The 24615-nt window shown below is 47.0% G+C and overlaps 1 protein-coding gene across 3 annotated transcripts in view; it reads right to left on the reverse strand.

Annotated features, from left to right (window-relative positions):
• LOC143804858 (nuclear pore glycoprotein p62-like) overlaps positions 1–23819 on the reverse strand; it is a 111192-nt gene extending 87373 nt beyond the window's left edge. For 2 of the 3 annotated variants that reach the window (XM_077283372.1, XM_077283369.1), the window contains exon 1: positions 23449–23585. The gene's annotated coding sequence lies outside the window, so the exon portion shown is untranslated. Of the gene's footprint in view, positions 1–23448; positions 23586–23692 lie in introns of those variants that run through there. The other variant, XM_077283371.1, reaches the window with a different exon arrangement.
• Positions 23820–24615: the final 796 nt, after the last annotated feature.

A 24615-nucleotide genomic window follows, 5' to 3' on the forward strand; every position in this document is an offset into this window, starting at 1 on the left:
ATAAGTGGTAGTGCTGCTGTTTGTCCTTCACAACAGTCATCAGCTGCTTCCACTTTGGACGGGGCTATTTAGTCTGGCTCCTTCCTTTATTGAGTGCCAGTTGTCCATTGTTTTCTAGGGATCGACATCTCTGCTTGGTTTCTCCTTCTGGATTGTCCAAATCATCAAAGATAAGTCCTGGCTCTGTTTTTGCAGTCCACATGCGGTGGACTTAATAGTTCTGTGAATTGCTATGTTTTTTCTTGTCCAGCTTTGTCTGTGTTAAGATTTACTCAGCCAAGTTGGAAGCTCTGGAGTCACAGAGTTACCCTCCATGCCTTTAGTTAGGTGTGGAGATTTTTGTATTCTCTGTGGTGGATTTTGTAGTATTTTTTATACTGACCGCACAGTACTCTTTCCTGTCTTTTCTTTCTAGGTAGCGTGGCCTCCTTTGCTAAATTCTGTTTTCAGTCTGCGTTTGTAATTTCCCTCTCCTCTCACAGTCAATATTTGTGGGGGGCTGCCTTTCCTTTGGATATTTTCTCTGAGGCAAGATAGTATTCCTGTTTCTTTCTTTAGGTGTAATTAGTCCTCCGGCCGTGACGAGGTGTCTAGGGAGTGACAGGAACATCCCACGGCTACTTCTAGTTGATGTGTTAAGTTCAGGGTCTGCGGTCAGTATAGAGGCCACCTACTCCAGAGCTCGTCCATGCTGCTCCTAGGCCACCAGTTCATAACAGTACAACTGGCCAAGAATGAGTTAACCGCATCTCAAAAGGGAAAGAAAGTGCTGAGCCATTTTTTTTTCTGTACTCAGGAGTTAGGCGTTGACATGGATGTTCAGGGACTTGCTTCTTGGGTGGATCAACTTGCTGCTAGAGTACAGGGTATTTCTGATTATATCGTGCAGACTCCTGTTTTAGAGCCTAGAATTCCTACCCCCGATCTGTTCTTCGGGGACAGGTCCAAATTTTTGAGCTTTAAAAATAACTGTAAACTGTTTTTTGCTCTTAAGCCCCGTTCCTCTGGTGATCCCATCCAGCAGGTAAAAATTGTCATTTTTCTGTTGCGTGGTGACCCGCAGGATTGGGCATTTTCCCTGGAATCTGGGAATCCGGCCTTGCTTAATGTAGACACCTTTTTTCAGGCGCTTGGGTTATTGTATGATGAACCTAACTCAGTAGAGCATGCTGAGAAAACACTTTTGGCCCTGTGTCAGGGTCAAGAAACGGCAGAGTCATATTGCCAGAAATTCAGAAAATGGTCTGTGCTTACTAAGTGGAATGAGGATGCTTTGGCGGCAATTTTCAGAAAGGGTCTTTCTGAATCTGTTAAAGATGTTATGGTGGGGTTCCCCACGCCTGCAGGTCTGAGTGATTCTATGTCTCTGGCCATTCAAATTGATCGGCGCTTGCGTGAGCGCAGAGTTGTGCACACTATGGCGTTGTCTTCCGAGCGGAGTCCTGAGCCTATGCAGTGTGATAGGATTGTGTCTAGAGCGGAACGCCAAGGATTCAGACGTCAGAATAGGTTGTGCTTTTACTGCGGCGATTCTGCTCATGTTATTTCTGATTGCCCTAAGCGTGCCAAGAGAATCGCTAATTCCGTTACTATCAGTACTGTACAACCTAAATTTCTGTTATCTGTGACCCTGATCTGCTCATTATCATCATTCTCTGTCATGGCATTTGTGGATTCAGGCGCCACTTTAAATTTAATGGACTTAGAATTTGCCAGACGTTGTGGTTTTTCCTTACAGCCTTTGCGGAGTCCTATCCCTTTGAGGGGGATTGATGCTACACCATTGGCTAAAAATAAACCTCAGTTTTGGACACAGTTAACCATGTGCATGGCGCCAGCCCATCAGGAAGATTGTCGCTTCCTGGTGTTACATAATTTGCATGATGCTGTTGTGCTGGGGTTTCCATGGTTACAGGTACATAATCCAGTGTTGGATTGGAAATCTATGTCTGTGACTAGTTGGGGTTGTCAGGGGGTTCACGATGACGTTCCTCTGATGTCAATTTCCTCCTCCCCCTCTTCTGAAATTCCTGAGTTTCTGTCAGATTTCCAGGATGTTTTCGATGAGCCCAAGTCCAGTTCCCTTCCATCGCATAGGGACTGTGATTGTGCTATTGATTTGATTCCAGGCTGTAAGTTTCCTAAGGGCCGACTTTTCAACCTGTCTGTGCCTGAACATGCCGCCATGCGGAGCTATGTAAGGGAGTCTTTGGAGAAGGGGCATATTCGGCCATCTTCTCCATTAGGAGGGGTTTTTTTTGTTGCCAAGAAGGATGGCTCCTTGAGACCCTGTATTGATTATCGCCTCTTGAATAAGATCACGGTCAAATTCCAATACCCTTTGCCTTTGCTTTCTGATTTGTTTGCCAGAATTAAGGGGGCTAGTTGGTTTACTAAGATTGACCTTCGAGGGGCATATAATCTGGTTCGTATTAAGCAGGGTGATGAATGGAAAACTGCGTTTAATACGCCCGAGGGCCATTTTGAGTATCTTGTGATGCCATTCGGACTCTCTAATGCCCCATCTGTGTTTCAGTCCTTCATGCATGATATTTTTCGGAATTATCTTGATAAATTCATGATTGTATATTTGGATGATATTTTGATTTTTTCAGATGATTGGGAGTCTCATGTGAAACAAGTTAGGATGGTATTTCAGGTCCTTCGTGACAATGCCTTGTTTGTGAAGGGGTCTAAGTGCCTCTTTGGAGTACAGAAGGTTTCTTTTTTGGGCTTCATTTTGTCTCCATCATCTATAGAAATGGATCCGGCTAAGGTTCAGGCCATTCATGATTGGATCCAGCCCACATCCGTGAAGAGCCTTCAAAAATTTTTGGGCTTTGCTAATTTTTATCGCCGTTTCATTGCCAACTTCTCCAGTGTGGTTAAACCCCTGACCGATTTGACGAGGAAGGGCGCTGATGTAGCTAATTGGTCCTCTGAGGCTGTTTCTGCCTTTCAGAAGCTTAAGCGCCGATTTACTTCTGCCCCTGTGTTGCGTCAGCCGGATGTTTCTCTTCCTTTTCAGGTTGAGGTTGACGCTTCTGAGATTGGGGCAGGGGCCGTTTTGTCTCAGAGGAATTCTGATGGTTCCTTGATGAAACCGTGTGCCTTCTTTTCTCGAAAGTTTTCGCCTGCGGAACGCAATTATGATGTCAGCAATCGTGAGTTGTTGGCTATGACGTGGGCATTTGAGGAGTGGCGACATTGGCTTGAGGGGGCCAAGCACCGTATTGTGGTCTTGACCGATCATAAGAATCTGATTTACCTCGAGTCTGCCAAACGGCTGAATCCTAGACAGGCCCGATGGTCCCTGTTTTTCTCCCGTTTTGATTTTGTTGTCTCGTATCTTCCAGGTTCTAAGAATGTTAAGGCTGATGCCCTCTCTAGGAGTTTCTTGCCTGATTCCCCTTGGATTCTTGAGCCGGTTGGTATTCTTAAGGAGGGGGTGATTCTTTCTGCCATCTCCCCTGATTTGCGACGGGCTCTTCAGGAGTTTCAGGCTGATAAACCTGATCGCTGTCCAGCGGGGAAACTGTTTGTTCCTGACAGATGGACTAGTAAAGTGATTTCTGAGGTTCACTGTTCTGTGTTGGCTGGCCATCCTGGGATTTTTGGTACCAGAGATTTGGTTAGTAGGTCCTTTTGGTGGCCTTCTTTGTCACGGGATGTGCGTTCTTTTGTGCAGTCCTGTGGGACTTGTGCGCGGGCCAAACCTTGCTGCTCCCGCGCCAGTGGGTTGCTTTTGCCTTTGCCGGTCCCTGAGAGGCCTTGGACGCATATTTCTATGGATTTTATTTCGGATCTTCCTGTTTCCCAGAGGATGTCTGTTATCTGGGTGGTCTGTGACCGGTTTTCTAAGATGGTTCATTTGGTACCTTTGCCTAAGTTGCCTTCCTCTTCTGAGTTGGTTCCGTTGTTTTTTCAGCATGTGGTTCGTTTGCATGGCATTCCGGAGAATTTTGTGTCCGATAGAGGTTCCCAGGTTGTTTCTAGGTTTTGGCGGTCCTTTTGTGCTAAGCTGGGCATTGATTTGTCTTTTCTTCCGCATTTCATCCTCAGACAAACGGCCAAACCGAGCGAACTAACCAGACTTTGGAAACTTATTTGAGATGCTTTGTGTCTGCCAATCAGGATGATTGGGTGGCTTTCTTGCCATTGGCCGAGTTTGCCCTTAATAATCGTGCTAGTTCTGCTACCTTGGTGTCACCATTCTTTTGTAATTCTGGGTTTCATCCTCGTTTTTCTTCAGGGCAGGTTGAGTCTTCTGATTGTCCTGGGGTGGACTCTGTGGTTGACAGGTTGCAGCAGATTTGGGCTCATGTTGTGGACAATTTAGTGTTGTCTCAGGAGGAGGCTCAGCGTTTTGCCAACCGTCGTCGGCGTGTGGGTTCCCGGCTTCGGGTTGGGGATTTGGTCTGGTTGTCTTCTCGTCATGTTCCTATGAAGGTTTCTTCCCCGAAGTTCAAGCCTCGGTTTATTGGTCCTTATAGGATTTCTGAGATTATCAATCCAGTGTCTTTTCGTTTGGCCGTTCCAGCCTCTTTTTCCATCCATAATGTTTTTCATAGATCTTTGTTGCGGAAATATGTGGTGCCCGTGGTTCCCTCTGTTGATCCTCCTGCCCCGGTGTTGATTGATGGGGAGTTGGAGTATGTTGTGGAGAAGATCTTGGATTCTCGTTTTTCTAGACGGTGGCTTCAGTATCTTGTCAAGTAGAAGGGTTATGGCCAGGAGGATAATTCTTGGGTTGTTGCCTCCGATGTTCATGCTGACGATTTGGTTCGTGCCTTCCATTTGGCTCGTCCGGATCGGCCTGGGGGCTCTGGTGAGGGTTCGGTGACCCCTCCTCAAGGGGGGGTACTGTTGTGAATTCTGTTGTGGGTTCTGCTCTTGGGCTCCCTCCGGTGGTTATAAGTGGTAGTGCTGCTGTTTGTCCTTCACAACAGTCATCAGCTGCTTCCACTTTGGACGGGGCTATTTAGTCTGGCTCCTTCCTTTATTGAGTGCCAGTTGTCCATTGTTTTCTAGGGATCGACATCTCTGCTTGGTTTCTCCTTCTGGATTGTCCAAATCATCAAAGATATGTCCTGGCTCTGTTTTTGCAGTCCACATGCGGTGGACTTAATAGTTCTGTGAATTGCTATGTTTTTTCTTGTCCAGCTTTGTCTGTGTTAAGATTTACTCAGCCAAGTTGGAAGCTCTGGAGTCACAGAGTTACCCTCCATGCCTTTAGTTAGGTGTGGAGATTTTTGTATTCTCTGTGGTGGATTTTGTAGTATTTTTTATACTGACCGCACAGTACTCTTTCCTGTCTTTTCTTTCTAGGTAGCGTGGCCTCCTTTGCTAAATTCTGTTTTCAGTCTGCGTTTGTAATTTCCCTCTCCTCTCACAGTCAATATTTGTGGGGGGCTGCCTTTCCTTTGGAAATTTTCTCTGAGGCAAGATAGTATTCCTGTTTCTTTCTTTAGGTGTAATTAGTCCTCCGGCCGTGACGAGGTGTCTAGGGAGTGACAGGAACATCCCACGGCTACTTCTAGTTGATGTGTTAAGTTCAGGGTCTGCGGTCAGTATAGAGGCCACCTACTCCAGAGCTCATCCATGCTACTCCTAGGCCACCAGTTCATAACAGTACAACTAGCCAAGAATGAGTTAACCGCATCTCAAAAGGGAAAGAAAGTGCTGAGCCATTTTTTTTTCTGTACTCAGGAGTTAGGCGTTGACATGGATGTTCAGGGACTTGCTTCTCGGGTGGATCAACTTGCTGCTAGAGTACAGGGTATTTCTGATTATATCGTGCAGACTCCTGTTTTAGAGCCTAGAATTCCTACCCCCGATCTGTTCTTCGGGGACAGGTCCAAATTTTTGAGCTTTAGAAATAACTGTAAACTGTTTTTTGCTCTTAAGCCCCGTTCCTCTGGTGATCCCATCCAGCAGGTAAAAATTGTCATTTCTCTGTTGCGTGGTGACCCGCAGGATTGGGCATTTTCCCTGGAATCTGGGAATCCGGCCTTGCTTAATGTAGACACCTTTTTTCAGGCGCTTGGGTTATTGTATGATGAACCTAACTCAGTAGAGCATGCTGAGAAAACACTTTTGGCCCTGTGTCAGGGTCAAGAAACGGCAGAGTCATATTGCCAGAAATTCAGAAAATGGTCTGTGCTTACTAAGTGGAATGAGGATGCTTTGGCGGCAATTTTCAGAAAGGGTCTTTCTGAATCTGTTAAAGATGTTATGGTGGGGTTCCCCACGCCTGCAGGTCTGAGTGATTCTATGTCTCTGGCCATTCAAATTGATCGGCGCTTGTGTGAGCGCAGAGTTGTGCACACTATGGCGTTGTCTTCCGAGCGGAGTCCTGAGCCTATGCAGTGTGATAGGATTGTGTCTAGAGCGGAACGCCAAGGATTCAGACGTCAGAATAGGTTGTGCTTTTACTGCGGCGATTCTGCTCATGTTATTTCTGATTGCCCTAAGCGTGCCAAGAGAATCGCTAATTCCGTTACTATCAGTACTGTACAACCTAAATTTCTGTTATCTGTGACCCTGATCTGCTCATTATCGTCATTCTCTGTCATGGCATTTGTGGATTCAGGCGCCACTTTAAATTTAATGGACTTAGAATTTGCCAGACGTTGTGGTTTTTCCTTACAGCCTTTGCGGAGTCCTATCCCTTTGAGGGGGATTGATGCTACACCATTGGCTAAAAATAAACCTCAGTTTTGGACACAGTTAACCATGTGCATGGCGCCAGCCCATCAGGAAGATTGTCGCTTCCTGGTGTTACATAATTTGCATGATGCTGTTGTGCTGGGGTTTCCATGGTTACAGGTACATAATCCGGTGTTGGATTGGAAATCTATGTCTGTGACTAGTTGGGGTTGTCAGGGGGTTCACGATGACGTTCCTCTGATGTCAATTTCCTCCTCCCCCTCTTCTGAAATTCCTGAGTTTCTGTCAGATTTCCAGGATGTTTTCGATGAGCCCAAGTCCAGTTCCCTTCCATCACATAGGGACTGTGATTGTGCTATTGATTTGATTCCAGGCTGTAAGTTTCCTAAGGGCTGACTTTTCAACCTGTCTGTGCCTGAACATGCCGCCATGCGGAGCTATGTAAGGGAGTCTTTGGAGAAGGGGCATATTCGGCCATCTTCTTCTCCATTAGGAGGTTTTTTTTTGTTGCCAAGAAGGATGGCTCCTTGAGACCCTGTATTGATTATCGCCTCTTGAATAAGATCACGGTCAAATTCCAATACCCTTTGCCTTTGCTTTCTGATTTGTTTGCCAGAATTAAGGGGGCTAGTTGGTTTACTAAGATTGACCTTCGAGGGGCATATAATCTGGTTCGTATTAAGCAGGGTGATGAATGGAAAACTGCGTTTAATACGCCCGAGGGCCATTTTGAGTATCTTGTGATGCCATTCGGACTCTCTAATGCCCCATCTCTGTTTCAGTCCTTCATGCATGATATTTTTCGGAATTATCTTGATAAATTCATGATTGTATATTTGGATGATATTTTGATTTTTTCAGATGATTGGGACTCTCATGTGAAACAAGTTAGGATGGTATTTCAGGTCCTTCGTGACAATGCCTTGTTTGTGAAGGGGTCTAAGTGCCTCTTTGGAGTACAGAAGGTTTCTTTTTTGGGCTTCATTTTGTCTCCATCATCTATAGAAATGGATCCGGCTAAGGTTCAGGCCATTCATGATTGGATCCAGCCCACATCCGTGAAGAGCCTTCAAAAAATTTTTGGGCTTTGCTAATTTTTATCGCCGTTTCATTGCCAACTTCTCCAGTGTGGTTAAACCCCTGACCGATTTGACGAGGAAGGGCGCTGATGTAGCTAATTGGTCCTCTGAGGCCGTTTCTGCCTTTCAGAAGCTTAAGCGCCGATTTACTTCTACCCCTGTGTTGCGTCAGCCGGATGTTTCTCTTCCTTTTCAGGTTGAGGTTGACGCTTCTGAGATTGGGGCAGGGGCCGTTTTGTCTCAGAGGAATTCTGATGGTTCCTTGATGAAACCGTGTGCCTTCTTTTCTCGAAAGTTTTCGCCTGCGGAACGCAATTATGATGTCGGCAATCGTGAGTTGTTGGCTATGACGTGGGCATTTGAGGAGTGGCGACATTGGCTTGAGGGGGCCAAGCACCGTATTGTGGTCTTGACCGATCATAAGAATCTGATTTACCTCGAGTCTGCCAAACGGCTGAATCCTAGACAGGCCCGATGGTCCCTGTTTTTCTCCCATTTTGATTTTGTTGTCTCGTATCTTCCAGGTTCTAAGAATGTTAAGGCTGATGCCCTCTCTAGGAGTTTCTTGCCTGATTCCCCTTGGATTCTTGAGCCGGTTGGTATTCTTAAGGAGGGGGTGATTCTTTCTGTCATCTCCCCTGATTTGCGACGGGCTCTTCAGGAGTTTCAGGCTGATAAACCTGATCGCTGTCCAGCGGGGAAACTGTTTGTTCCTGACAGATGGACTAGTAAAGTGATTTCTGAGGTTCACTGTTCTGTGTTGGCTGGCCATCCTGGGATTTTTGGTACCAGAGATTTGGTTAGTAGGTCCTTTTGGTGGCCTTCTTTGTCACGGGATGTGCGTTCTTTTGTGCAGTCCTGTGGGACTTGTGCGCGGGCCAAACCTTGCTGCTCCCGCGCCAGTGGGTTGCTTTTGCCTTTGCCGGTCCCTGAGAGGCCTTGGACGCATATTTCTATGGATTTTATTTCGGATCTTCCTGTTTCCCAGAGGATGTCTGTTATCTGGGTGGTCTGTGACCGGTTTTCTAAGATGGTTCATTTGGTACCTTTGCCTAAGTTGCCTTCCTCTTCTGAGTTGGTTCCGTTGTTTTTTCAGCATGTGGTTCGTTTGCATGGCATTCCGGAGAATATTGTGTCCGATAGAGGTTCCCAGGTTGTTTCTAGGTTTTGGCGGTCCTTTTGTGCTAAGCTGGGCATTGATTTGTCTTTTCTTCCGCATTTCATCCTCAGACAAACGGCCAAACCGAGCGAACTAACCAGACTTTGGAAACTTATTTGAGATGCTTTGTGTCTGCCAATCAGGATGATTGGGTGGCTTTCTTGCCATTGGCCGAGTTTGCCCTTAACCCCTTCACCCCCAAGGGTGGTTTGCACGTTAATGACCGGGCCAATTTTTACAATTCTGACCACTGTCCCTTTATGAGGCTATAACTCTGGAACGCTTTGACGGATCTTGGCGATTCTGACATTGTTTTCTCGTGACTAGTGTTGAGCGATACCGTCCGATACTTGAAAGTATCGGTATCGGAAAGTATCAGCCGATACCGGCAAAGTATCGGATCCAATCCGATACCGATACCCGATACCAATACAAGTCAATGGGACTCAAGTATCGGACGGTATTCCTGATGGTTCCCAGGGTCTGAAGGAGAGGAAACTCTCCTTCAGGCCCTGGGATCCATATAAATGTGTAAAAGAAAGAATTAAAATAAAAAATATCGCTATACTCACCCTCCGACGCAGCCTGGACCTCAGCGAGGGAACCGGCAGCGTTGTTTGTTTAAAATTCGCGCTTTTACTTGGTTACGTGAAGTCCCGGCTTGTGATTGGTCAGGGCGGCCATGTTGCCGGGACGCGGACCAATCACAGCAAGCCGTGACGAAATTACGTCACGGCTTGCTGTGATTGGTCCGCGTCCCGGCAACATGGCCGCCATTAACCAATCACAAGCCGGGACGTCACGGGAGGCTGGACACGCGCCCATTTTAAAAAGCGCGCGTGTCCAGCCTCCAGTGACGTCCCGGCTTATGATTGGTCCGCGTCCCGGCAACATGGCGCCGTGACCAATCACAGCAAGCCGTGACGAAATTACGTCACGGCTTGCTGTGATTGGTCCGCGTCCCGGCAACATGGCCGCCATTAACCAATCACAAGCCGTGACGTCACGGGAGGCTGGACACGCGCGCTTTTTAAAATGGGCGCGTGTCCAGCCTCCCGTGACGTCCCGGCTTGTGATTGGTTGACCGCGGCGCAACCAATCACAAGCCGGGAGGCTGGACACGCGCGCATTTTAAAATTTTAAAATGGGCGCGTGTCCAGCCTCCCGGCTTGTGATTGGTTGATCGCGGCGCAACCAATCACAAGCCGGGACGTTACGGGAGGCTGGACACGCGCCCATTTTAAAATGCGCGCGTGTCCAGCCTCCCGTGACGTCACGGCTTGTGATTGGTTAATGGCGGCCATGTTGCCGGGACGCGGACCAATCACAAAGCCGGGACGTAATTTTAAAATCCTTAAGGACCTGAAATTACGTCACGGCTTGCTGTGATTGGTTGCGTCTCCCATGTGACTGCGACGCAACCAATCACAACGCCGGAACGTAATTTTAAAATCCTGAAGGACCTGAAATTACGTCACGGCTTGCTGTGATTGGTTGCGTCCCGGTCACATGGGCGGCACGCAACCAATCACAAGCCGGGACTCACGTAAAGGAAAGAAAAGAGCGAATTTTAAACAAAGAACGCTGCCGCTTCCCTCGGTAAGGTGCAGGCTGCGTCGGAGAGGTGAGTATAGCAATATTTTTTATTTTAATTCTCTCTTTTACACATTTTTACATTAATGTTGTTTCGATACCGATACCCGATATCACAAAAATATCGGATCTCGGTATCGGAATTCCGATACAGCAAGTATCGGCCGATACCCGATACTTGCAGTATCGGAATGCTCAACACTACTCGTGACATATTGTACTTCATGTTAGTGGTAAAATTTATTCGATATAACTTGCGTTTATTTGTGAAAAAAATGGAAATTTGGCGAAAATTTTGAAAATTTCGCAATTTTCCAACTTTGAATTTTTATGCCCTTAAATCACAGACATTTGTCACGCAAAATACTTAATAAGTAACATTTCCCACATGTCTACTTTACATCAGTACAATTTTGGAACCAAAATTTTTTTTTGTGACGGAGTTATAAGGGTTAAAAGTTGACCAGCAATTTCTCATTTTTACAACACCATTTTTTTTTTAGGGACCACATCTCATTTGAAGTCATTTTGAGGGGTCTATATGATAGAAAATACCCAAGTGTGACACCATTCTAAAAACTGCACCCCTCAAGGTGCTCAAAACCACATTCAAGAAGTTTATTAACCCTTCAGGTGTTTCACAGGAATTTTTGGAATGTTTAAATAAAAATGAACATTTAACTTTTTTTTCACACAAAATTTATTTCAGCTCCAATTTGTTTTATTTTACCAAGGGTAACAGGAGAAAATGGACCCCCAAAGTTGTTGTACAATTTGTCCTGAGTACGCTGATACCCCATATGTGGGGGTAAACCACTGTTTGGGCGCATGGCAGAGCTCGGAAGGAAAGGAGCGCCATTTGACTTTTCAATGCAAAATTGACTGGAATTGAGATGGGATGCCATGTTGCGTTTGGAGAGCCCCTGATGTGCCTAAACATTGAAACCCCCTACAAGTGACACCATTTTGGAAAGTAGACCCCCTAAGGAACTTATCTAGATGTGTGGTGAGCACTTTGACCCACCAAGTGCTTCACAGAAGTTTATAATGCAGAGCCGTAAAAATAAAAAATCATATTTTTTCACAAAAATGATCTTTTCGCCCCCAATTTTTTATTTTCCCAAGGGTAAGTAGACCCCCTAAGGAACTTATCTAGATGTGTTTTGAGAGCTTTGAACCCCCAAGTGTTTCACTACAGATTATAACGCAGAGCCGTGAAAATAATTTTTTTTTTTTCTCAAAAATGATTTTTTAGCCTCCAGCTTTGTATTTTTACAACGGTAACAGAATAAATTGGACCCCAAAATTTGTTTTCCAATTTGTCCTGAGTACGCTGATACCCCATATGTGGGGGGGAACCACTGTTTGGGCGCATGACAGAGCTCGGAAGGGAAGGAGCGCCATTTGGAATGCAGACTTAAATGGATTGGTCAGCAGCCGTCACGTTGCATTTGCAGAGCCCCTGATGTACCCAAACAGTACAAACCCCCCACAAGTGACCCCATATTGGAAACTAGACCTCCCAAGGTACTTATCTAGATGTGTTGTGAGAACTTTGAACCCCCAAGTGTTTCACTACAGTTTATAACGCAGAGCCGTGAAAATAAAACATCTTTTTTTTCCCACAAAAATGATTTTTAGCCCCCCAAATTTTTATTTTCCTAAGGATAACAAGAGAACTTGGACCCCAGAAGTTGTTGTTCAATTTGTCCCGAGTACGCTGATAACACATATGTTGGGGTAAACCCCTTTTTGGGCGCACGGGAGAGCTCGGAAGGGAAGGAGCACTGTTTTACTTTTTCAACGCAGAATTGGCTGGAATTGAGATTGGACGCCATGTCGCGCTTGGAGAGCCCCTGATGTGCCTGGACAGTGGAAACTCCCCAATTCTACCTGAAACCCTAACCCAAACACACCCCTAACCCTAATCCCAACGGTAACCCTAACCACACCCCTAGCCCTGACACACCCATAATTCTAATCCCAACCCTAATCCAAACCGTAAATGTAATCCAAACCCTAACTTTAGCCCCAACCATAACTTTAGCCCCAACCCTAACCCTAACTTTACCTCCAACCCTAGCCCTAACCCTACCCCTAACCCTAAACGTGACTGAAATGCGTGGCACTTAAATACGTGGCACTGAAATACGTGCAACTGAAATACGTGCAACTGAAATACGTGCAACTGAAATACGTGGCACTTAAATACGTGGCACTTAAATATGTGGCACTGAAATACGTGATACGTGGCACTGAAATACGTGATACGTGGCACTTAAATACGTGGCACTGAAACACGTGGCACTGAAATACGTGATACGTGGCACTTAAATACGTGGCACTGAAATACGTGATACGTGGCACTGAAATACGTGGCACTGAAATACGTGCAACTGAAATACGTGCAACTGAAATACGTGCAACTGAAATACGTGGTACTTAAATATGTGGCACTAAAATATGTGGCACTGAAATACGTGATACGTGGCACTTAAATACGTGGCACTGAAATACGTGATACGTGGCACTGAAATACGTGGCACTGAAATACGTGGCACTGAAGTACGTGGCACTGAAATACGTGGCACTGAATTACGTGGCACTGAAATACGTGGCACTGAAATACGTGGCACTATGACTGTCAGAAAATGTTCATTAAACGGTTAGGGGTGAGGTTAGGGGTAGAGTTAGGGTTAGGGTTTGGATCTCTTTATCACCTTGATGGTGGTGGGTGGCTTTTCAGTGTGTTTTCTGTTTTTTTTCGATAAAAACGCATGCGTTTTTAACGCAAACGCATGTGCTTAAAAACGCAAGAAAATACTGCAGGTTGTATTTCTGAAAATGAACGCATGCAGAAAAAAAACGCATGCGTTTGAAAACGCGACCACACCCGTACAAAAAACCGCATGCGTTTTCAATGTTAAATATAGGGAAAAAGCGCATGCGTTTTTTTGTGCAAGAAACGCTGCAGACAAAAACGCAAGTGTGAAACCAGCGACGCTTTTTATATCAAAAAAGTTTTTGCGTCTCCACATTTTGAGACCTAGAATTTTTCCACATTTTGGTCTACAGAGTCATGTGAGGTCTTGTTTTTTGCGGGACGAGTTGACGTTTTTATTGGTAACATTTTCGGACACGTGACCGTTTTTGATCACTTTTTATTCCGATTTTTGTGAGGCAGAATGACCAAAAACCTGCTATTCATGAATTTCTTTTGGGAGAGGCGTTTATACCGTTCCGCGTTTGGTAAAATTGATAAAGCAGTTTTATTCTTCGGGTCAGTACGATTACAGTGATACCTCATTTATATAATTTTTTTATGTTTTGGCGCTTTTATACGATAAAAACTATTTTATAGAAAAAATAATTATTTTGGTATCGCTTTATTCTCAGGACTATAACTTTTTTATTTTTTTGCTGATGATGCTGTGTGGCGGCTTGTTTTTTGCGGGACAAGATGACGTTTTCAGCGGTACCATGGATATTTATATCAGTCTTTTTGATCGCGTGTTATTCCACTTTTTGTTCGGCGGTATGGTAATAAAGCGTTGTTTTTTTGCCTCATTTTTTTTTTTTTCTTACGGTGTTTACTGAAGGGGTTAACTAGTGGGACAGTTTTATAGGTTGGGTCGTTACGGACGCGGCGATACTAAATATGTGTACTTTTATTGTTTTGTTTTTTTTATTTAGATAAAGAAATGTATTTATGGGAATAATATATATTTTTTTTTTATTATTTATTTAGGAATTTTTTTTTATTTTTTTTACACATGTGGAAAAATTTTTTTTTTACTTTTTTACTTTGTTCCAGGGGGGGACATCACAGATCATTGATCTGGCAGTGTGCACAGCACTCTGCCAGATCTGCGATCTGCTGTGCAGGGCTGCAGGCTTACCAAGTGTCTGCTCTGAGCAGACACTCGGTAAGCCACCTCCTTCCCTGCAGGACCCGGATGCCGCGGCCATCTTGGATCCGGAACCTGCAGCCAGGAAGGAGGTAGGAGACCCTCGCAGCAACGCGATCACATCGCGTTGCTCCGGGGGTCTCAGGGAAGCCCGCAGGGAGCCCCCTCCCTGCGCGATGCTTCCCTATACCGCCGGTACACTGCGATCATGTTTGATCGCGGTGTGCCGGGGGTTAATGTGCCGGGGGCGGTCCGTGACCCTCCTGGCACATAGTGCCGGATGTCAGCTGCGATATGCAGCTGACACCCGGCCGCGATCGGCCGCGCTCCCCCCGTGAGCGCCGCTGATCGGTGATGACGTACTATCCCGTCGGTGGTCATACGGGCCCACCCCACCTCGACGGGATAGTACGTCCGATGTCAGGAAGGGGTTAATAATCGTGCTAGTTCTGCTACCTTGGTGTCACCATTCTTTTGTAATTCTGGGTTTCATCCTCGTTTTTCTTCAGGGCAGGTTGAGTCTTCTGATTGTCCTGGGGTGGACTCTGTGGTTGACAGGTTGCAGCAGATTTGGGCTCATGTTGTGGACAATTTGGTGTTGTCTCAGGAGGAGGCTCAGCGTTTTGCCAACCGTCGTCGGCGTGTGGGTTCCCGGCTTCGGGTTGGGGATTTGGTCTGGTTGTCTTCTCGTCATGTTCCTATGAAGGTTTCTTCCCCGAAGTTCAAGCCTCGGTTTATTGGTCCTTATAGGATTTCTGAGATTATCAATCCAGTGTCTTTTCGTTTGGCCGTTCCAGCCTCTTTTTCCATCCATAATGTTTTTCATAGATCTTTGTTGCGGAAATATGTGGTGCCCGTGGTTCCCTCTGTTGATCCTCCTGCCCCGGTGTTGATTGATGGGGAGTTGGAGTATGTTGTGGAGAAGATCTTGGATTCTCGTTTTTCTAGACGGTGGCTTCAGTATCTTGTCAAGTAGAAGGGTTATGGCCAGGAGGATAATTCTTGGGTTGTTGCCTCCGATGTTCATGCTGACGATTTGGTTCGTGCCTTCCATTTGGCTCGTCCGGATCGGCCTGGGGGCTCTGGTGAGGGTTCGGTGACCCCTCCTCAAGGGGGGGTACTGTTGTGAATTCTGTTGTGGGTTCTGCTCTTGGGCTCCCTCCGGTGGTTATAAGTGGTAGTGCTGCTGTTTGTCCTTCACAACAGTCATCAGCTGCTTCCACTTTGGACGGGGCTATTTAGTCTGGCTCCTTCCTTTATTGAGTGCCAGTTGTCCATTGTTTTCTAGGGATCGACATCTCTGCTTGGTTTCTCCTTCTGGATTGTCCAAATCATCAAAGATAAGTCCTGGCTCTGTTTTTGCAGTCCACATGCGGTGGACTTAATAGTTCTGTGAATTGCTATGTTTTTTCTTGTCCAGCTTTGTCTGTGTTAAGATTTACTCAGCCAAGTTGGAAGCTCTGGAGTCACAGAGTTACCCTCCATGCCTTTAGTTAGGTGTGGAGATTTTTGTATTCTCTGTGGTGGATTTTGTAGTATTTTTTATACTGACCGCACAGTACTCTTTCCTGTCTTTTCTTTCTAGGTAGCGTGGCCTTCTTTGCTAAATTCTGTTTTCAGTCTGCGTTTGTAATTTCCCTCTCCTCTCACAGTCAATATTTGTGGGGGGCTGCCTTTCCTTTGGAAATTTTCTCTGAGGCAAGATAGTATTCCTGTTTCTTTCTTTAGGTGTAATTAGTCCTCCGGCCGTGACGAGGTGTCTAGGGAGTGACAGGAACATCCCACGGCTACTTCTAGTTGATGTGTTAAGTTCAGGGTCTGCGGTCAGTATAGAGGCCACCTACTCCAGAGCTCGTCCATGCTGCTCCTAGGCCACCAGTTCATAACAGTATGCATGCCGTCATAAAGCCCAGAATCCTCATTGCCTCTCTTATGGAGGAGGTACTCCTCCTGAATTGATATATGTGCCTGATCAAGGCCTCCTGTCTGTCTTCTGGTAAAAAAGATGTTCTGACATTGGAGCCTAATATGACCCCCAAAAATTTCATTCTGGAATTTGGGACCAGGCAAGATATCTTCCAATTCACAATCCACCCCAGGTCCTGTAGGATGGAAAGTGTGAAGCTGCAGTCTATTTTGAGAAGTTTCTCAGATCTCGCCATTATCAGAAAGTTGTCCAGATATGGCACTATGGTCACATTCTGGTTCCTTAGATAGGCCACAACTTCTGACATTAGTTTGGTGAATATTCTGGGCGATGAAGCAAGCCCGAAGGGGAGACATCTGAACTGGTAGTGATACATTATTCCCTTGTTCATCAGGGCAAATCTCAGAAACTTTTGGTAGGAAGTGTGTATTGGGACATGGTAGTATGCATTGCTTAGATCCAACGTGCACATCACCATGTCCTTGTCTATGAGAGGCGTTGTGGACTTTATAGATTCCATCCTGAATCTTTTGTACCGGACCCACCTCTTTAGGGGTTTTAAATCTATCGTTATCGATCGTTCGGGAGTCCCCCGGCGTTTTTTTTATTGAAAATAAGTGAGAGTTATGGCCCTTGCCTCTTTCTGAGATGGGTACTGGGATTATTGCGTCTAACTCTATCAACTCCTGGATGTTTGTCCACATAGAGGAGTCTGAGAGCGGACAAGGTCGGGTTACAACAAATCTTTCTGGGGGACTGCTGGAGAACTCTAGCTTGTACCCCTGAGCAATTACCTGCAGAATCCAAGGATTTTGGGATACTTTCTGCCAACCCCCTAGAAATTTTTGTAACCGACCACCCACCTTGATGTCATTTATTTGGCTTTCCTGCACCTGCACTTGGGAAGATGGAGTCTCTACCCTTTCCACACATGGGATAAGACTACCTCCCAGTCTTCCCTTTCCCCCTGTAGTCTGTCTTCTGACTAGGTCAGGATCTACGAAAGGGCTGGTACTTTTTTGTATTTTCCTCAGGGAACCCCTTTTTATCTGAGGCTTTTTCTAAAATGTCATCTAGAATAGGCCCAAATACTTTATTCCCTGAGAATGGGATTCCACACAATTTATTTTTTGATTGGATATCCCCCGACCAAGTCTTTAGCCAGATAGCTCTTCTGGCCGCATTGGATAAGGACTCGCTTCTGGCGGCGAAGCGTACCGATTCTGCTGAAGCGTCTGCCATAAAGCCTGTTGCGAGCTTAAGTAACGGTAGAGATTTGAGAATAACATCTCTGGAAGTCTTAGCTTTGAGATGTTCCTCCAAATCATCTATCCATAGATGCATTGACCGGGCTACCGATGTTGCAGCTATATTGGCCCGTATTATTGCTGCGGAGGATTCCCAAGTTCTCCTGAGCAGTCCATCTGCTTTGCGATCCATTGGATCCTTAAAAGCGGAGGAGTCCTCAAATGGAATTGAGGTCTTCTTCGCCACTTTTGCCAACGGAACATCAATCTTGGGAACTTCATCCCACACTTTTTAATGTCCTCCGGATTATAAGGTAAACGGAGTCTGCAATCTCTGGGTACTACTAGTCTCTTCTCCGCTTCCTGCCATTCTTCTAGAATCATGGAACGGATGTGATTGTTGACTGGAAAAACCTTTGTGACCTGGGCATGTAATCCGCCAAACATTTCATTCTGGATCGAGGTCTCCTCTGGCGTGTCCTGTAACTGCATGGTGTTATGAACTGCATGAACAAGCTCATCTGTATCTGCCGCCGAGAAGAGATATCTCTTTCCTCTGCCCAATGATCCGTCTCTTTCCTCCTGGTCTGAATCCTCCGAAATTTCTCCTTCGTAAGAGGGACTAGACTCTCTTGGCCTTTTCCGTGATGTTTGCGGTTCTGACTGGCTTGTCTGGGGAAGATTCAAGCTTGAGATGGATGCCTGAACCTCTTGACGAATCATTGTCCTCATACTGGCTAATAATGCAGTCTGTTCATCACCCACAATTTTAGATGTGCACGACTTGCATAGTGGCTTCCGCCAATTTTCCGGAAATTTAGCAGTACATATCGGGCATTTATTTTTCCCTGATTTTTTCCTTTCGGATGTGGGGATAGGAGGCTCTGCCTAGGATAGAAATACATAGATACACCTTGTAGATAGGGAAGTAGGGGGAGGGATGAGCATTGTGGTATGGCTTAGTATAGCCTACTCACGTGCCCCTGAAGCTGGTCAGTCCCCTCAGGTCTGGCTGTTTCCTCCATAGTGAGGACAATTTACCATATAGCCGAGTGCTCCTTTTGTCAGGATGGCCGGCGGCATAAAGACCCCCATAAGACGTTTATATAGGATTTACCTGGTTGATCCTGCCCTCCTTACCGCCGCTGCGGTTTACCGTGTTGCCCTGCCCCGAGGCCGGCGCTGCTGCCGGCGCCATTCTCCCATTGTTGCCGCGACCGGAAGTGATGCGGCCGGAAGTGACGTGGCGGCTGGACCCAGAAGCCACCTGGAGCTGATGGGGAACGCTGCGGCCGCATGCTGGAACCGGCTGCCGCAATCACCCCCGGCAGAAAGCGCCCAGACCGAGAGCTCCCTGAGCGGAGGAGACGGACCCAACCCCAGGAGCAGCGCTGAACTGGGGAGGCTGAGGGACCCCCCATAACAGGTATCAGCCGCAGATGTCTTGCGGCAGGGAAGGGAAAGGCTGGGCCCCCCGATCCCCACCATCTGCACAGCACCGTCGGAGGAAAAGCTTGCCGTTCCTATCCACAGTGGGACAGGAAAAACACTGGTGGGTGGAGTGGGGAGGGTCCTTTTAACCGCTTGTTGTTCCTGTCCCACTGAGGGTAAGAAGGACGTCCTCCAATGGTGCAGTCAGGATGGTGAACGGGAAAATTAGTCTTCATGCATGTCTGGGCCAGCAACCGTTTCTGCTTGTGAACACTGGTTAGGGGTGGCCGAATAGTAGGTTTATGCACCACAGCAAGCCTTTGAAGGATGCTACACCTTGAGGTTCGAGGGACTCCAGAGGCACCAGCAGCTTCAAATAACTGTTTGCTGCTTTGTAATGGTATTTTGGCAGCTGCTCTCTTAATCCAATGAATTTGTCTGGCAGAAACCTTCCTCACTATGCCTTTATCTGCATGAACTATGTCTGCGCTCTGGTTCAGTCACAAATCTCTTCACAGTATGATGATCACTCTTACGTTTTTGTGAAATAGCTAATGTTTTCATGCCTTTTCCAAGGCCTTGCACTATTTAACACTTTTCAGCAGCAGAAATATCCTTTTTATTTTCCATATTTTTTTAAACCTGTGGCCTGCTTAATAATGTGGAACATCATTTTTAAGTAGTTTTCCTTTAATTTGAATCACCTGGAAAAATAATTATCACATGTGTTTAAGATTGATTTCAGTGATCCATTGAGGCCTGAGACACAATACCATCCACAAGTTTATTTGAAAAGCAAAACAATTAAATCTTTATAACACAAATCAAATTTGCATAATAATTTGGAACACAGTGTATTTATATGTGCAGGTAACTCTTTCAAGGACAAGTGCAGCAAAACCTTTACATGGCCAGTCCACTCTCAACCTGTGATTGAATTGATATATAAATGGATATGGAAGATCTGAAACCTCCGTCACTCCGGCTCTATTCCTCACCGGCCTCCTGCTGGACGGATGGCTCCTTTGCCTTAAGTCATAGCACAGAGGCCGTTAGTTAAGCAGAAGTCCGTGCACCCCCCAGGTTGTACACAAAGTCAGACCCCGGGAGCCCCAGGAAAGAACATGGACTTTTTAGTTCATGTCCAAATTAAAAGGGTCACATTCATTGTGATGTGAAGAGTCCAGTAGTAGACGCCTTCTTAAGGAAGAACAGTCTTCCCCAGAGCTGAATGTCCACAGGAACGCTCTATAGAACGAACTGGCTGCTCACTGGCTACACATGTTATATACAGGTCCTTCTCAAAAAATTAGCATATAGTGTTAAATTTCATTATTTACCATAATGTAATGATTACAATTAAACTTTCATATATTATAGATTCATTATCCACCAACTGAAATTTGTCAGGTCTTTTATTGTTTTAATACTGATGATTTTGGCATACAACTCCTGATAACCCAAAAAACCTGTCTCAATAAATTAGCATATTTCACCCGTCCAATCAAATAAAAGTGTTTTTTAATAACAAACAAAAAACCCATCAAATAATAATGTTCAGTTATGCACTCAATACTTGGTCGGGAATCCTTTGGCAGAAATGACTGCTTCAATGCGGCGTGGCATGGAGGCAATCAGCCTGTGACACTGCTGAGATGTTATGGAGGCCCAGGATGCTTCAATAGCGGCCTTAAGCTCATCCAGAGTGTTGAGTCTTGCGTCTCTCAACTTTCTCTTCACAATATCCCACAGATTCTCTATGGGGTTCAGGTCAGGAGAGTTGGCAGGCCAATTGAGCACAGTAATACCATGGTCAGTAAACCATTTACCAGTGGTTTTGGCACTGTGAGCAGGTGCCAGGAAGCATGAAGTGCTCCAAAATCTCCTGATAGCTAGCTGCATTGACCCTGCCCTTGATGAAACACAGTGGACCAACACCAGCAGCTGACATGGCACCCCACACCATCACTGACTGGGTACTTGACAGTGGACTTCAGGCATTTCCTTCTCCCCAGTCTTCCTCCAGACTCTGGCACCTTGATTTCCGAATGACATGCAAAATTTGCTTTCATCAGAAAAAAGTACTTGGGACCACTTAGCAACAGTCCAGTGCTGCTTCTCTGTAGCCCAGGTCAGGCGCTTCTGCCGCTGTTTATGGTTCAAAAGTGGCTTTACCTGGGGAATGCGGCACCTGTAGCCCATTTCCTGCACACGCCTGTGCACGGTGGCTCTGGATGTTTCCACACCAGACTCAGTCCACTGCTTCCTCAGGTTCCCCAAGGTCTGGAATTGGTCCTTCTCCACAATCTTCCTCAGGGTCCGGTCACCTCTTCTCGTTGTACAGCGTTTTCTGCCACATTGTTTCCTTCCAACAGACTTACCATTGAGGTGCCTTGATACAGCACTCTGGGAACAGCCTATTTGTTGAGAAATTTCTTTCTGGGTCTTACCCTCTTGCTTGAGGGTGTCAATGATGGCCTTCTTGACATCTGTCAGGTCGCTAGTCTTACCCATGATGGGGGTTTTGAGTAATGAACCAGGCAGGGAGTTTTTAAAAGCCTCAGGTATCTTTTGCATGTGTTTAGAGTTAATTAGTTGATTCAGAAGATTAGGGTAATAGGTCGTTTAGAGAACCTTTTCTTGATATGCTAATTTATTGAGACAGGTTTTTTGGGTTATCAGGAGTTGTATGCCAAAATCATCAGTATTAAAACAATAAAAGACCTGACAAATTTCAGTTGGTGGATAATGAATCTATAATATATGAAAGTTTAATTGTAATCATTACATTATGGTAAATAATGAAATTTAACACTATATGCTAATTTTTTGAGAAGGACCTGTATAAGGGTGGACGCGTCCTTGTGCCCGGGCCAGGCAATGCCTGAGCAGTGTGGGGTCGAGGTCAGCGGGAACGTACCACACTGCAGTGCCATGTTACTGAAGACACGGTGTAAGCAAATCCGCAGACAGTGACTTCAACAACATGGCGCCAGATATCACAGGACGCGCTGCCAGCGCCATTTTATGAAAAAAAAAATTGTCCAACATCACCATAGCAGTGCAGACGTCTCCATTATCGCTATCTGGTGCCATTTTGTGTTAGAACCTGCATAAAACGTATCAGTAAAACCGCTCAGCGCCCGGCCTACATGGGTCTATATACCGCTCAGCGCCCGGCATACACGGGTCTATATACCGCTCAGCGCCCGGCATACACGGGTCTATATACCGCTCAGCGCCCGACGTACACGGGTCTATAAACCGCTCAGCATACACGGGTCTATATACTGCTCAGCATACACGGGTCTATAAACTGCTCAGCGCCCGGCATACACAGGTCTATAAACCAACCGCTCAGCGCCCGGCGTACACGGGTCTATAAACCGCTCAGCGCCCGGCGTACACGGGTCTATAAACCACTCAGCGCCCGGCATACACGGGTCTATATACCGCTCAGCGCCCGACGTACACGGATCTATAAACCGCTCAGCGCCCGGCATACATAGATCTATATACTGCTCAGCGCCCGGCATACACGGGTCTATATACCGCTCAGCGCCCGACGTACACGGATCTATAAACCGCTCAGCGCCCGGCATACATAGATCTATATACTGCTCAGCGCCCGGCATACACGGGTCTATATACCGCTCAGCGCCCGGCATACACGGGTCTATAAACCGCTCAGCGCCCGGCATACACGGGTCTATATACCGCTCAGCGCCCGGCATACATAGATCTATATACCGCTCAGCGCCCGGCATACACGGGTCTATATACCGCTCAGCGCCCGGCATACACGGGTCTATAAACCGCTCAGCGCCCGGCATACACGGGTCTATAAACCGCTCAGCGCCCGGCATACATAGATCTATATACTGCTCAGCGCCCGGCATACACGGGTCTATATACCGCTCAGCGCCCGGCATACACGGGTCTATAAACCGCTCAGCGCCCGGCATACACGGGTCTATAAACCGCTCAGCGCCCGGCATACATAGATCTATATACTGCTCAGCGCCCGGCATACACGGGTCTATAAACCGCTCAGCGCCCGGCGTACACGGGTCTATAAACCGCTCAGCATACACGGGTCTATAAACCGCTCAGCGCCCGGCGTACACGGGTCTATAAACCGCTCAGCGCTCGGCGTACACGGGTCTATAAACCGCTCAGCGCCCGGGGTACTCGGGTCAATATCTGGTTAGGTGCAATACACAAGGGAAATTAAGCCACACTTCTAAAAAACGCAGGAGTCCAGATTCTCAGAATATGTGTGCACTGAGGCATCAGCATGGTGGCGGAGGACGGGCAGGTGGGACGTGTCTGCCAATACTGCGGCACCACAGACAGGGCGCCTCCTGTGCTCCGCCAGGACCGGACAGAGGGTAACACCCGGGAGCCCAATATAACACCCGGGAGCGCAGCCTACCTACACACGGCGGAGCAACTGAAGTTAACTGTTACACTAGTGATGTGTCGTTCGTGAACGAGCCGACACAAAGAGCCGGCTCCCTGCTGTGAACGAAATGAGAGTTACACACGGCTCCCTTCGCAACAAGCAACGCCCTGACGTCAGGCACGTAACCACACCACGTGATCCCGTGAGGCCCTTGTTCTAATACACTGAGGTGCCCGAACAGCGCCTGTAAGGATCGTGGCGGGAGAGCGGTTACCACAATCGTCCGGACTCCTGTGTGTGCTCCAGGGGAAGCTGCGGCTCTGCGGAACTCCTAGTTCATAACTTCTTTCTCTAAGATCATAAAGGCACATGCCGTGGTCGTCCTCGGTACCGGAGCGGAAGCTGACTGTTACCATAGTAACCATGTTGCTGTGGAAACACTGGGGACCGCTCCGGACACACCGGCGGGACTCACGGTACCTGCGGTAAATGCGCACCGTGTGACTGGAGGCAGATGATTAGAGACACGTAATAGCCGGGTCACTTATCTTTTCGTGCTGTTCACATGTGTAACTAACGTTCCTCCCCGGGATTGTCCGGGGCTTTGTCCTGTGTGATGTCCCCGGTGTCAGGTCAGGGGTCACCGTGCGCTTCTTACAGTCCTTGTAGAGGGGGGGTTTATAGTCCCTTCACTCTGTGCCCCCCCCATATAGCATTATTAGGGGGCGCGGTAACATGAATACATGTTCCCATTGCCGAGTTCCCCTGTAGCTGGGCCGCTACATTACAGGACATTCAGCGGATCCTGCCCCCTCCCTACACACTGGGCGCGGAGCAGGAAGCACTGTCAGTGTGTGTCCGCTTATGCCCCCTCCCTACACACTGGGTGCGGAGCAGGAAGCACTGTCAGTGTGTGTCCCCTTATGTCCCCTCCCTACACACTGGGTGCGGAGGAGGAAGCACTGTCAGTGTATGTCCCCTCCCTACACACTGGGTGCGGAGGAGGAAGCACTGTCAGTGTGTGTCCGCTTATGCCCCCTCCCTACACACTGGGTGCAGAGGAGGAAGCACTGTCAGTGTGTGTCCGCTTATGCCCCCTCCCTACACACTGGGTGCAGAGGAGGAAGCACTGTCAGTGTGTGTCCGCTTATGCCCCCTCCCTACACACTGGGTGCAGAGGAGGAAGCACTGTCAGTG

Source organism: Ranitomeya variabilis, chromosome 2, assembly GCF_051348905.1.
Source record: "Ranitomeya variabilis isolate aRanVar5 chromosome 2, aRanVar5.hap1, whole genome shotgun sequence".
Lineage (NCBI taxonomy): Eukaryota > Metazoa > Chordata > Amphibia > Anura > Dendrobatidae > Ranitomeya > Ranitomeya variabilis.